The following is a 12,586-nucleotide window of genomic DNA, read 5'->3' on the forward strand; positions in this document are numbered from 1 at the left end:
AGGCCACGTGACCCGACACCATTCTGAGCGAATATTAGCAGGTATGAGACGTTTTTAAGTTTAGACGAAGATCAAAAGAGGGGGAATTAAGCTCATACTAAATCCTTACTATCCTTCTTTTTTGTTGGTTTCCAGACTGCGGGCGGTCTAGCTGTGCAGGGGGAATTAATTAATGAAGTATCCCCTTCTCTGTCGGGTTTAAGCAATACTTGCTATTTTCCTATGCAGCATAGTTTTATGTGATTCTAGGAGAGGCAACCAGGTAATATTTATCGTTTCCTTTGTTCCAGCTATATATACAGGGGTAGGAAAGAATGTAACATATTTTTAATATTGTGTCACTGACGCTACTGTGATGAGTGAGTACATGGAGTACAAATGTCGCCAGATGTTTAATGAACTGGTGATATATTTAAACTCTCCTTTTGGGGATATATCGACATTTTGTTCTGATGAATATCTCTGTGAACAACTTGTTATCTATAGGAAAACCTTATCCCTTTACTGGGTAACTTATTGAAAGGAAATATATATCCCCCTCTTCTTTTTAGAGAGGTGTGGATTATGCACGGTTACTGACCCCAACTATATGGAACCATTGAGTTAAACTGTATGGGACCAAGTACAATGTTTAGGTGCGTAAATAATTTTGAAATGTACAGCAATTAGGAATTAGTAAGAAAGATCAGTATAACATCAGTTAATTCGTACATTTTTTAGATCGGTATATATAGATGACCATCTATGAACACTGTTGGAAAAGTCTTGAAGGTTTTTGAGGCCCACTTGTGACCCTTGACGAGGTAAAGAATACAGCTAAACTATTAATGAGACATGAAATACTCGATATTTTGCATGGATAGCTGTGTATATATATATATTGTTACAGATGGGCTAACATGCAGTAAATAGGCTATCCCTGACTTAGTTCGGTCTGTTTGAATTATCATGATGTCAATAATAACATCTAGAGCACGTATGGTATGCATACACTCTAGACCACAAAAGAAAAAAGAGTGACTATCTACTCTGTTCTAGAGGTAGACATTTTAATGTCACTATTTTTAATAATCGTTTACACAATGTAATGTAAAGTGGTATATAAATGAATGTATGATTGTAATGTTGTAGTCTTTTTTTAATAGACATAGGAGCATTGTTGTTTATAATGATTTGATTTATCTCTGTACTGTATATCTTATGGTATATATATCTTTTGTTTCAGATACACTGTATATTTGTGGGAAACTCATTTTAAAAATCCTGAAGAAGGTGTTGGCTTTAAATAACAAGTGCCAAATCGAAACGCGTCAATGCTAATTTGAGTTACGATACGTTAAGTCGCTGGACACAACTACTCCAATCACGATAGACTTACAAATTGGAGTTCGATCAAATCCTCTTCGACTAGTGTTTTTTCATCTCATTTTAATTGGAATAATTTTCCTTTTATTTCTTTCCCACTGTCTGTAATAATTTGATGTATATAAGTATAGGTTTTTATTGATGCTATATTTTATATTGTTTTTATGTATTGAAATAAAATGTACATTTTTGTATAAACTTATCATTTATATTTCTTTTGCTCCTGGTCTATTGTTTAAAAGTTAACTGTATATGTATGGAAGGCTGTGGGGAATAGCTTTTGCTATGTTGTAAGTTCACCCAAAGGGGATACTTGTTTGACATTTTGCCCAATCTTCCAAGTCCTGCCTTTTCTGCTGCTGCTTGATGATGAACAAAATCAACATCGTCGTGACCAGAAATGAAGGTAAGCTCCACTTTTGCCTGTTAACTTTTGATTTGTCTGTTTACAAAAGATATGGACTTGTGCATTTTTTTTATCTCTCTCGCAAGCAATAGTATACCAATTTGCAATGCATATATGTGTAATGCTGACGTTTAAGAAGTTTAAAGAAACACACCTGTATGATTGCAATGTATTTCTACATTTGGTGCAAGCTACCTTTACAAAAATGGACAAATACAAAAAAGTTGTTTAATCAAAGGTGAAAGGAAGAAGCAGAGATTCATTTGGCTTCTATTGGATATTGTCGAAAATCAAAGGAGAATGAATCACACATCCTGTTCTTACCAGAGTCTAGGATTCTTGTATGGTGAAGACCTTCCTTCACATTAAGCATACGGTGCGATGTATCTTGATTCTCAGGTTCTATTGTTTAAATGAGTAGTATCATCATTGGGTCTTTTATCACGTGAGTGCTTGGTTCTCCAAGTGATCTCCTTATCCCCCACCAGGAAATAGACAGTCTAGTTTTGTGACAGTTGTGAAAAGTGAGTGCGAAGTTGTGTTGTGAAGAGTGAGGTTAAAATTACCTCCTGTCCTCAGTTAAACTTTTATTTACCAAGGATGGGGCAAGGTTAAAAAGGGAAACTGGTGGTGCTATAGTGGAACTGTCAATGTTCAACTGCGCCTGATTGAAGGTAAGCTACATTAGAGGTAGCTTATGGGGGGTAGGCAAGTTTATTCACCCTGCTTCATCAATATATGGGGTGATGGTCATTCGAGGCTAAAATAAAAGTTGAACTAGGATAAAAGGTAAGAGGGATGGGAGAGGACTGAATTTTGATGGTGGAGAGAGCTGAAGTGTGTGATGTGAGTGTGTCTGCTGTGCAGTTGCATGTGGGTCTGGTGTATGTTTTGTATGTTTGGATGTGTGTTTCTTGGCAGGTTTATGTTGGTTGGGTGAGTGTGACATTTGTGTTTGGGAGGTGTTGTCTGGCATATAGGTCTGTGTTTGGATGAGTGTGCTGTTGAGGTGGTTGGTCAGGTTGTGGTGCTTGTGGATGTGGTGGTTCTTGTTGGCGTGGTGGGTGTGATGCAGGCGGGTGTGGTGGTGGTGCTTGTGGTAGTGGGTGTGGTGGTGTGGGTGTGGTGATGGTTGCAGTGGCTGTAGGTGTGGTATCTGTATGTTGTTTGGGTGTGTGCTTGTGTTTCTTGGTGTGTGCTTGTGTTTATGTGTGGATATGCTGCTTGTGTCTGTTGTAGTGGGTGCGTTCAAAGGAGTGAGTGTACTTGAGACAGGACTGGGAATATGGGATGGGGAAGGGGCCTGAGTTGCGGCAGAAGGTTGGGCTAGTTGGGAGGCTGCGGTCAGTGAGGAGGCTAACCCCTTTAAATGTTCTGTCCAAGCCAGACATAGCGCTATGAATGCCCTCCAGGTATGCTACCATTTGTTGTATGTGTCACATAAGCCCATGAATGCATTCAGGAGTACAGTCTGGACTACAGAGATATTTTGTAGGAGGTCAATCGCCTCCTCACTCAGCCCAGTCAGGGTGATAGGGGCAGGGTTGAGGTGCCTGCAGCGAAGGAGACACCACCAGTTTCAATGGTACGGATCTGGCCAACTGGAGGGGGGAGCAAGAGGGAGGGTGTAGATGGTTCTCTGGGTGGCGAACAAGGATGCAATTGTTAGAATTCCTGTAGGGTCCACCACCCCTAGGGACTGCTTTCTTGTGGATGCCTCCAAAGATTATGTCATTGAGCTGGCGGCCTCCGTTGCAGTCTCCTCACCCTCCATTCCACTGAGTCCCTCAGTGTTGGTGGTCTCAGCACCAGAACCAAAGTGGCCAGCTGCTTTCCCACCTACTTGGCTACTTGGCCAAGGTCACTTCACCTGCTGCTGAAGATGCTGTAAAGACATATACAATAGTTGTATTGTGTCTGGGTAAATTGAACTGATCATAAACTTTGATCACAATACATTTTCCAAGTTTTCATATTTCTCATGCTTTAAGGCTCTAACTCTGGTTCTACTTTATCATGAGCTCATGCATGTAGGCAACTTTTCAGAAACCATTTTGTCATGGTTTTGTTATCATTCACGACAGCTCCAATATCATGTATGATCTTATATTTTATCCATTTTAAATTCTCGCCAGGAACAGTTTAACATGACTGAATGGTTGGACTTCATTGTTTAGAATAGGAAGCTTATTTCATCAAAAAGGATATAAACCAAATATACCTTTGTACAGTGTGTTTACAAGGCCAAAAAATCTGCATTATTTTCATTCACCAAAAAGTAAATTATGAATCAATGTGCATCAACAAATACTACAATGTTGTACCAAAATTTGTATAAAATGAAAGGCAGTTTCCTTTGTTTGGGCATTTCACAATGATAACACGTACTTCAAGAAACTATATTCAAATATGCTGGCTTTCACTTTATGTATAGGATAAACAGGAGGGAACCCATAAACCAAGTTGGGATGGGTGTAGACTGTAAGTGTAAACAATTCCCAACAGGTATCAATAGGAAGACAGTTCAAAGGGTGTATGCAATATGCATTACAATGAAAAGAAAAAGGAGTCACTGTAAATTTGAGACCAAACGGGTATTTTTCACCATTTAGAAAGCTAGGCAGGTATTTTGCAAAATCATACAGTTAAACAGCACTGTATACAATAAATGGGGTGACAACCCGGTGGCACTTGGTGCAAGTGATATATACATAAATATGTACAGTGAATAGTGACGGTGGTGCAAGTGCAGGGGTGAAAACAGCGTGGTTGGCGCGAAGTGACAGTGAAAAATACACAGAGTAATGGCTCCAGGGATTTAAGTAATAATCACTTAAAACAAGATTCAATTCCAGGAGTACAAAACAGGTAGGGCGCCATAAAATTAGGCTGTGTGGTCGACGGCGTTTCGATCCTCATCAATCGGGATCATCATCAGGACGGGGTTGTCGGGGAAAGAACACAGTGAGATCCGCTGCTGTCAAAGTCGTGCAGTTGGAGGGGCTGGAAGCTAGGATCCGGAGCTGAATGCAGGGGAGACTTGAGTTGGCGGTGGAGATCTGCGTCTGAATGAATCAGAGGTATGCCGGGTGGGTTAATCCAAGGTGTGGCTTCAAGCAATGAATGCGGGAGCCGCTCCCGCATTCATTGCTTGAAGCCACACCTTGGATTAACCCACCCGGCATACCTCTGATTCATTCAGACGCAGATCTCCACCGCCAACTCAAGTCTCCCCTGCATTCAGCTCCGGATCCTAGCTTCCAGCCCCTCCAACTGCACGACTTTGACAGCAGCGGATCTCACTGTGTTCTTTCCCCGACAACCCCGTCCTGATGATGATCCCGATTGATGAGGATCGAAACGCCGTCGACCACACAGCCTAATTTTATGGCGCCCTACCTGTTTTGTACTCCTGGAATTGAATCTTGTTTTAAGTGATTATTACTTAAATCCCTGGAGCCATTACTCTGTGTATTTTTCACTGTCACTTCGCGCCAACCACGCTGTTTTCACCCCTGCACTTGCACCACCGTCACTATTCACTGTACATATTTATGTATATATCACTTGCACCAAGTGCCACCGGGTTGTCACCCCATTTATTGTATACAGTGCTGTTTAACTGTATGATTTTGCAAAAGACCTGCCTAGCTTTCTAAATGGTGAATAATACCCGTTTGGTCTCAAATTTACAGTGACTCCTTTTTCTTTTCATTGTAATGCATATTGCATACACCCTTTGAACTGTCTTCCTATTGATACCTGTTGGGAATTGTTTACACTTACGGCTTTCACTTTAGCCACAAATTTGTACAACATCACAGTAAATATGGCACACACTGACTGATATGTACATTTATCATTAAATATTAAAATGCAATTACAATATTCAACATATTACACCTTGAGGCATTTATATAATTGCCTAATGAGTCATGATTTTGGCCTAAATTTTGAGTTTTTCAGATGAGATACTCCAACATATATGTGGTGGAACATTCCATCTGCAAAAGTCTCTTTAAGTATCCCATGTTTCTCCGTCATCGATTTATCATCTGGACAAAACCAAGTACATTGAAAAATTATTTTGGGTATGTGTTGCTCTATCGCAAATATGTTCACATTTCTGTATGTGTTGTTCCAAAAATGGTATGCATCTCAAATATTTTCCACAAAACAGACTGTCTTAGATGCACATTTATGAGGAGTAAGACATCATGCAATTTGGAAAATATATTTTGAATATGATTTGAATCTAAAATGCAGTCATTTAATCTAATGCTACAAGACATTTTGCCGCATTTACTCACTCTTGTTTGTGTATAAAACCTACTTACCAATTTGACATTTGGAACATCCACTGTATCGTAAGTACATTTTAAGCTATGTCACATGTAATAGGGATAACCTTACATCATTCACAATAGTGATGGAGCCTCACAACTGACACAATAAAGACTATAAAGACTAGTGGCCTTTTTGGTACAGCTGTCCTTTATAACATAAAATACTCTGAGGTATTTTTGTTGTCTAGGCAGACATGTGTCTGTTGTAACCAGTCCTTTGGTTGTAAACAGCAATCAGGTGGCATCCTGTTCCACAGATTCACATACAAAACATATCATGATACACCTTCTGCAAAACTTACACCTTCAAGAACTCTTCTTCTGCTTTTGGACATGTGTCAACCTTAATGTTGATTGAAAAATCAGTTGCTGTAACATGTATTAGTAATTTAACATGTTCAACTCATACTAGAACTTAACCCCTTGATGCTGCTGGTGGGCTCTCAACTGCCCATCAAGCTCGGGATAGGCCACTGCAAGTATGAGGGCCAATAGAAGGGTCAGGGTGTAGCGCATATGCTTCCCACGTTGGGAGGACTTGTCAAACTCGACTTTTGATGAATTCATCGTCCAGCGTCATAGGTACTCCCAACTCTACCGACAGTGTCTAGATGTGTCACTTTGTAAATAGGCCGCAGTATGGCGCACTGATTACGCCACTGCAGCGTCACAAAAAAGTGAAGCAACGGCGGCGTAAGCCCTTCATAAATAAGAGCCTAAATCTCTTCTTCTGTCCTCCACCAAATTCGAACAGTTCTTCTTCACATCTGACATGGAACAGGTCAAATGATCTCTATGTGTGTATGCAGTTTCCAGTGACTTAAGAAATGCAAAAAACTTGGCTGGAATCTCGGCACCTTTGAAATAAGGATTCCTATTGAAATGTTTGAACATAGGGACTTCTGAAAGAACTAAATATTGGTTTGAAAAATAATATTGAAAATGACCCGTCTATAGAACAAGCTCAATAGAAAGTTCCAAGAAATTCCATATGTCAAAGGGATGTTATCCTCTCTGCAACAGATGCAGGCAACTGAGTGCACTCCTAACAGTCTCTCACATTCATAGTGTCAATATGTTCATACAGAAATCTAAAATAAGTAGTCGAAGCATAATCTCCATGGGATAGATCTGTGTGTAGTTTCTTAAGGCCCACAACTGTAACCTATTATGATCAGCAGTAGGCCTAACTTTTACTGACTTGTATGTAGCTGGATATAATCGTATAAGTATGATAATTAATACGACACCTACAGCTATTAGATTGCCTGCTATAATGTAGCTACACATATTAGTATTAGAATTGAAGACCATTGCTCCATTAGAATCTTAACAGTTGGGTTGAAAGTAGCAGTTAGAGAATCTTTTCTGTCTTCATGCACCTGTGAAAGCAGCTAAACCAAGTTTGAATGATGTTCAACTAAATTCTGTACAATGTTTTTGTGACTCTTCTTATTCCCTTCTAAGACTCAGTAAAAGTCTCTAATGATAAATGGCTCAAATTCACTAACAATCAGTTCCAAAATGAAGTGTTTCAGTTCATCAACTAGCACAGGTAATTCATTCCCATCCAAGAAAGGAAAATCAGCCACATCCAGAATAAAGTGTCTAAAGGCACTCAATTTCACTAACAATGGGATTTCAAATGTAAGATCAAACTGAAGATTAACTTCCTGAAGTGGCAGTTAAATTTATACAATGATTCCAGAATTCACAGAACTCATTCTCTCTGTCATTTGCAAGGAAGTAACTCCATTCAGGGAAGAGCACCTTTGCAAAGCACTCTTGCTCACTTTGACCTGCTCAGTGTATTCCACTCTCCTTCTGTGTCACTTAGATCTGAATCCTCTGCATCTTCCAAGATGAATGCGAGGTCTCCTTCTCCCGGTGAGACCAGTGTCCCACTCTTCTGCCTTCTTGGCCAACATTCTCCTGCTACCACTCACAGTTCTACAGGACTAAGCCCTTTGTAGGGGACCTAGTCTGGCTCAGTCACATCCACAGAACTAGCTCCTTTGTTTTCAGCTTCAACTACCGACTCTCCAGGACCCCCTCAGGCCAATCAAGTGGTGCTTCAGATTCTTGCTGTTCCCTACTAGCTTCCCTAACTTGCTCCCATGGCCTCTATACCACCACTTTTGCTTCTGGGAGAAGTGCTGTTATATCATCAAGTGGCCAGGTAATTTGGTGAGTGTGAGCAGCATGCCTTCAGTTGGGGAATCGTCCGCGCTTTACAGCAGTCATGGTGACTAAGATGACCTTGTATAGCCCATGCCAACAAGGCTCCAAACAACTCTGTCATATATGTTTCTTTACCACAACTAAGTCACTGGGGCTGAGATCATAGTACTGCTCTTGGTGAGATGGGGCTGTAGCGCCTTCAATCTGATGAGACACAGAATGCAACCCATCAGCTTGTCCTTTCCAGTAATCAAGTATCATATCATCAGTAATGTTCAAAGTCCTATTGACCTGCATCACCAGACCCAAAGCCTCAGGTCTGTTGCTACAATGCAGTCTCTGTTCAGCGTGTAAAGCAGTGCACCGCATTCTCAGTATTTCCCTATTAAAGTGAGTGTCTCGGTCGGATTCCACAGAAGTCAAGAAGCTAAATCTAGGCATTAACCCCCTAAACAAAATCTTTGCTACTGTGAGATTATTGTTCCACATGTGGAATATGCCTCAACCCATTGTGAAAAGATACATACAACAACCAACACATACCCCAATTCATTGCACACAGGAATCTCAATGAAGTAACAACTTAATCCTATTGATAGGGTCTCCTGATCTCCCTATGTGACTCAACAACAACTCAACACATCTGTGGCACAATGCTTTGGACACCAACCTAAACATTGTATAAATCAGGTCTGCCTAAACAAGTGGAACCTCCTATCCCTTCCCACATGAGTAGGGCAATGATAATTCCTGGCCATCAGGGGAAAACGGCTGTTTGGCCACACTCTTCTCACATCTCCTGAGACCCAAATATCATCCTTATCTTTTTTGACACAACCTGCTTTGACCCATCTCTGCTGTACCACTTGTGATACTCATTCCTACAATCTCTTAACCTCCTTCCAAGCATCAGCTGTAGTTAAAAAAGGTTGTAATTGATCTTGTCTGTTCCCTCATTTGTATACTCCCCATTAAAGATACATGCATTGTAAGCACAGAATCTGGTGACATTGTCGGCATATCTGTGGCCAACAATCACATAATAATTTCCCTAACAACAACAATTTGTGCAGGCATCTGCAATGCTTCAAGGAGTTTCAAACATGTTCCCCATTCTGAATGGTTAAGCCCGAGGAGGTCATGAACCCCCTCTGGAACAATAACTGTCAAAAATCAAGAGCGACATGAAAGCCGTACTGACCATCAGTGAAAATGGTCACTCTCTGCTGATCTAAGACACAGCATGCTCTAGTAAGAGCAGTCAACTCAGCCCCTTGTCCTGAGAACACTCCCTGGAGCCACAAACCTTCTACTACGCCTGAAACTGTACAGACTGCATAGGCAGCTCATACATTTCCTTCATGTTCTCACAAACACGGGCCATCCGCAAACAATGCAAAATCAGATTCAGTTAGTGGCTCATCATGAATATTTGGTCTTGACTTGGGGCAGAGTTCAGTAACATCAAGTCACTCATGCTTCACTTCATTTTCATCATTATCAGTCTCAAAGAGGCAGTAGGGTGGCAGGATTCAAAACAGAACACCTCTCCAGTGCAATGTTTCCAGCCGTCAATTTGAACTGCTCATACCAGGCCAGGCGGCTGTTTGTCAAATTCTGTGTGCGGGTATGTGTCAACAGTATTTCACACCTCTAGGCTGACACCCGTAGCAGCCACAAATTTAAGACATCCGGGCAATGCATAAGCTTCTGAATCTAAAGTAGCTATGAAGTATGCTAAAGGTCTACATGCCACTGGAGTCAAGCTAGCTAGGCTGATGAGGGGTGAAACCCCGAAACCAGTCCTAGGATGCTTGTTTCTATTCCAGGGAGGACCTGGCCATTCAGGCTGGACTCTTTCCATGAGGAAGAGGGGCAAGACTGATTTGCATATGGCTGGATTTAAACTGGAATGGCATGGGGAGCAAAAAAACGATGGATTTAAGCCAAAATCTCTGTACTGGGGTGAATGTTTGACATTGTTCAACATTCTGTTCATCAATTCTGTTCTGCAACACCTTTCTGACTCCTTTCTTAGTATGATGACCAAGATACAAGCACTTCTTTTAAACAGCACTGCAACTTGCTGGGAACACATTATGTCCATTCCCAGCTAAATGGTTGAACAATGCAATAGTGTCAGTTTTGCAAGATTCTCGAGTATTTGACGCAATAAGCAGGTTGTCAATATACTGTACCACGACAGAGTTACAGGTCATAACCAAATACTCCAAATTCTTTTTAAGGATCTGGTTTCAAATGGAAGGACCTCCTTATACCCTTGTGGGACTCGGCACCATGCCAACATATAATTACCAAGCCTAAATGGAAAGAGGACTGACTGTCCTCATGCAAAAGCATGGATAAGAAAGCCCGGCACAAATCAATACCAGAAAACCACTCAGCCTCATATGGAATTTGAGAAAATATCACAGCAGGTTTCAGTACCACAGGACAACAAGGAGTCACTAAGGTGCATCTTAACAAGCGGCAGCGATAATTATCGCTGGCTGTGCCTAGCGTGAGTTTCACTATCGCTGGAATTCATCGCCGAGCTAGTACTGTATTTACAACTCTTAGCGCTTTGGCGATGAAAATTCCAACAATAGCAGGAAAATGTCCCAACATCTATGGAAAACCAGTGATGTTCCCTGCAAAACAGCGATGACCTTGCTGATACCAGCCTGTGGTCGTAACCCCACATTCCACCTCCCATGCAAAGTATACCTAAAACTGGACCTTAGCAGACGTTAAAATCCAGTGTTAATGATCGTTTAGCACGATTTTGTTTATCGCTACGCCGCCCGGGGCATTGTTGTAAATATCTCTAGGCTGCCTTCATGATATTTTACCATGTAGTCTATTGAGGCATGCCTACTTTGCATCTCATTAATGATGCGATGCAAAGCGGGTGCTAAATCACGGAAACACGCGCTAGCGTGTCCTTGCTAATATTGCAATAGAATTATCACCGCTTTTCGTTCAAAAACGGACGCTAAAGCGGCGATAATTTTATCTCCCCCTCTTGTTATTATGCCCCTATGTTGGTAATCTTGCCAACGTCCTGCACTATGCAGTACTTACTGCTTGACTTCTGCAGGCCCATAATATGTGAGTTAAAAGGACTCACCAAAATCTTTTTCAAAATGCCTCCTTGAATCATTGTCTCGATTACTTGAGTTATTCCGGGAATCATTAAATGGTACAATTCAGCTTGCACAACATGTCACATCCTAAAAAACTTACAGGACTTGAGTCACATACCATGAATTGGTGCTTATCCTCAAAAATGTCCTATTTTTACAGGGACATCCTCAGTAACCGGTTTACTAATTTGATGATTAGCATCTCCCACAACTTGGATGCTTCTTCCTGAGAGGGGAAGGTCTGGAACTTCCTCTGTTCACAGAGTAGAATGGGTAGTACCAGTATCAACCAAGAATGATACAGTGTGGCCATTTACCTCACCATCTACGTATGGGCCACTCTGGTCTACCTCCAAGACTCTGCCAAGTACACAATCTTCCTTAGCCCCTCAGGCTCCATCAGGCAACCTGATCGGAGCCAAAATTCTCAATGGTTAAAAACATAGGATATTGCTGGTTATGAGTGTTACACTGGAAAGAATTCTGATTCATATTTGGAACTTAGTTTGAAACACATCTGGGACCAGTGGCAGCTTGCTGTACCACCGAAGATTGTGGAACTTGCATCACTGGGGCTAGGAGCCCATTAAACTTTTGTGTGCTCGGTTTAGGTACATTCAGCGACTGCTTAGGATTATTGCATTGTGACTATGCAAACCCTAGCTTATGACCTTGGTTTGCAGGATTAAGACAGCATTCCTGCTTCCAATATCCCAACCAATCACAGTAGTGGCACAGGTTAGACTTTTTCAATGTGGCTACATCAATTCCAATTCTTGGATCGATAAACCAACCGCTACACTGTTACTGAAAAGCACTTCCACCTTGCATAGCAGGAGCGCCCTGCGGGTACACTACCTGCATAGGGAGTGGATTCCAACAAATGGAGGACTTGGCTTCACCTCTGAGCAGCTTTCATCTGTGCTACCATGAGCTTCTCCTTTAAAAGTTCATGCCTCATGTCAATCTCCTAGCTCAATTCTTAGAGTATTGCAAAATCTCACCAATCAACTTATTCTGCCATCAAATCAAATGCTGCTGAATCATCATGCTTATCTCAGGTCACAAACCTAGACAAAAACTACCCATATTCTTAGACTACAACATTTCCATTCCACTGTAATGTTTAAATGGCTGTAACA

At 41.3% G+C, this 12,586-nt stretch overlaps 1 long non-coding RNA gene across 3 annotated transcripts in view; it reads left to right on the top strand.

Moving 5' to 3' along the window:
- Positions 1 to 1,567, top strand: part of LOC144761601 (uncharacterized) — a 301,149-nt gene extending 299,582 nt beyond the window's left edge. For all 3 annotated transcript variants that reach the window (XR_013595803.1, XR_013595802.1, XR_013595804.1), the window contains 2 exons: positions 721 to 803; positions 1,226 to 1,567. This is a non-coding gene — a long non-coding RNA (uncharacterized LOC144761601). The remainder of the gene's footprint in view (positions 1 to 720; positions 804 to 1,225) is intronic.
- Positions 1,568 to 12,586: the final 11,019 nt, after the last annotated feature.

This window comes from Lissotriton helveticus, chromosome 6 (genome assembly GCF_964261635.1).
Source record: "Lissotriton helveticus chromosome 6, aLisHel1.1, whole genome shotgun sequence".
NCBI classification, from domain to species: Eukaryota; Metazoa; Chordata; class Amphibia; order Caudata; family Salamandridae; genus Lissotriton; species Lissotriton helveticus.